The 2,476-nt window shown below is 41.2% G+C and overlaps 1 pseudogene; it reads right to left on the bottom strand.

The window, feature by feature from the left end:
* Positions 1–228: 228 nt before the first annotated feature.
* LOC127089328 (uncharacterized) lies at positions 229–328 on the bottom strand (annotated as a pseudogene).
* Positions 329–2,476: the final 2,148 nt, after the last annotated feature.

Below are 2,476 nucleotides of genomic sequence, written 5' to 3'. Positions count from 1 at the left end.
CCGAGGATCCAAACCTACATTTATCCGTATTTGTCCAATACGCTGATACTGTTAAAGCTAATGGTGTCACTTCAGAGGCAATTCGACTTCGTCTTTTTCCTTTCTCATTAAGAGATAGCGCTAGAAGATGGCTTCAATCTCTCCCTTCCAACTCAGTCACCACATGGAACGAGTTGAAGAAAGTTTTTCTTGCCCGATACTTTCCGCCAAGCAAAACAGCTATGTTAAGAGCCCAGATAAACGGATTTAAACAGAAAGACAACGAGTCTCTTTTCGAAGCATGGGAAAGATACAAAGACATGATGAGACTTTGCCCACACCATGGTTTGGAAGACTGGTTAGTAATTCACACATTTTATAATGGTCTCTTATACAACACAAGGTTAACAATAGACGCCGCTGCAGGTGGTGCATTAATGAACAAACCTTATGCTGATGCTTACCAGCTTATCGAGAGCATGGCCCAAAACCACTATCAGTGGGGAACCGAACGAACAACGGTGGAAAAACCTCAAACGAAAACTGGCATGTATGAGATAAGTAACCTTGATCACGTTAACGCAAAAGTGGATGCTCTGGTCCAGAAAATTGAAAGTTTAAACGTATCACCCCCAGCCGCCGTGGTTGCTATAACTCAGAATTGCGAGGTCTGTGGAATCCAAGGCCACACTCCTACGGACTGTCAACTCTTGACAGGAATCCAAGCAGAGCAAGTAAACAATGCTCAAGGAAGCCCCTATTCGAACACCTATAACTCAAATTGGAAGAACCATCCAAATTTTTCATATAAGAGCAATAACGTTTTGTACGCACCTGGACAGTCTCCAAATCAAGCCCCAGCTATACCTCCGGGATATCAGAAACCGAACCCATCCATGCCTAACAATAACGCCCCTAGGAAATCCAACTTGGAAATCATGATGGAAAACTTTATAGCTTCCCAACAACAAACCAATAAAGATTTCTTAAACCAGAATGTACACACTGGCGAACAACTTAAACAACTAGCAAGCAAAGTAGATGCCTTGGCTACCCATAACAAAATGCTGGAAACACAAATATCATAAGTAGCCCAACAACAAGCACCTACTGCTGCCCCAACTGGTACATTCCCTGGACAGCCCCAACCTAACCCGAGAAGCCACGCTCATGCAATTATATTAAGAAGTGGAACGGAAGTGGAAGGACCGTCTGATCCAAGGATAGAAAACCAAAACCCTAAGAAATCAACTGAGGGAAGTGAACCTAAGGAAAAGGAAGAGAGTAATAAGGAAACCCTAGAAAAGAAGGAACCTTATGTACCTCCACCACCTTACAAACCACCTATACCTTACCCTCAAAGGCTTGTTAAAACCAAAGATGCGGGCCAATTTAGAAAATTTGTTGATCTCCTTAAACAATTAAACGTTACAATTCCGTTCACCGAAGCTATTACGCAGATGCCCTCATATGCTAAATTCTTAAAAGAAATCCTTTCTAATAAGAGGAAACTTGAGGATAGCGAAACCGTTACACTCCCTGCCGAATGTAGCGCTATAATCCAAAACATGCCCCCTAAACTCAAGGATCCAGGTAGTTTCTCTATACCCTGTCACATAGGAAAATTTGTCATTGACAAAGCCTTATGCGATTTATGAGCCGGAATTAGCGTTATGCCTTTATCCATATGTAAGAAACTGGAAATGGGAGAATTAAGACCAACCAAAATGTCTGTGCAACTAGCAGATCGTTCCATCAAATATCCTGTAGGAATCCTTGAAAACGTTCCCGTACGCATAGGTCAATTCTACATTCCCACTGATTTTACAATTATGGACATTAGAGAAGATGATATTACACCCATTATACTGGGAAGACCATTCTTAGCAACTGCCGGTGCAATCATAGACGTAAAACGAGGACGACTCACCTTCGAAGTAGGTGAAGAGAAAATTGAATTCATTCTTTCCCAATTCTTGAAAGCACCTGCAATAGAAGATACATGTTACTTCATGGATATCATCGATGAATGCATAAAAGAAGCAGAGTTAGAAGAAGACAAATCATCTGACTGCCTTGTAGAAGATAGATCTAACCAATGTTTAGCAATAACACCGGATCCTACGCAATGTCTTAACAAACCAACCCCTGACCTGAAAACACTTCCCAAAAATCTGAGATATGAATTCCTAGACTTAGAACTTGAACGACCTGTGATAGTTAATGCAGACCTAGGAAGACTCGAAACAGAAAAACTCCTACATATCTTAAGGAAGTATCCAACCGCACTAGGGTACCACATCACCGATCTTAAAGGAATAAGTCCTTCTATTTGTATGCACCGCATCATGTTAGAAGAAGACTGTAAAACCTCTAGGGAATACCAGAGAAGACTAAATCCGATCCTGAGTAAGGTAGTAAAGAAGGAAATAACCAAGTTATTGGAAGCAGGTATTATATATCCTATATCTGATAGCAAATGGGTTAGTCCTGTGCA

This window comes from Lathyrus oleraceus, chromosome 5 (assembly GCF_024323335.1).
Source record: "Lathyrus oleraceus cultivar Zhongwan6 chromosome 5, CAAS_Psat_ZW6_1.0, whole genome shotgun sequence".
NCBI classification, from domain to species: Eukaryota; Viridiplantae; Streptophyta; class Magnoliopsida; order Fabales; family Fabaceae; genus Lathyrus; species Lathyrus oleraceus.
This window is presented reverse-complemented; position numbering and strand designations above follow the sequence as displayed.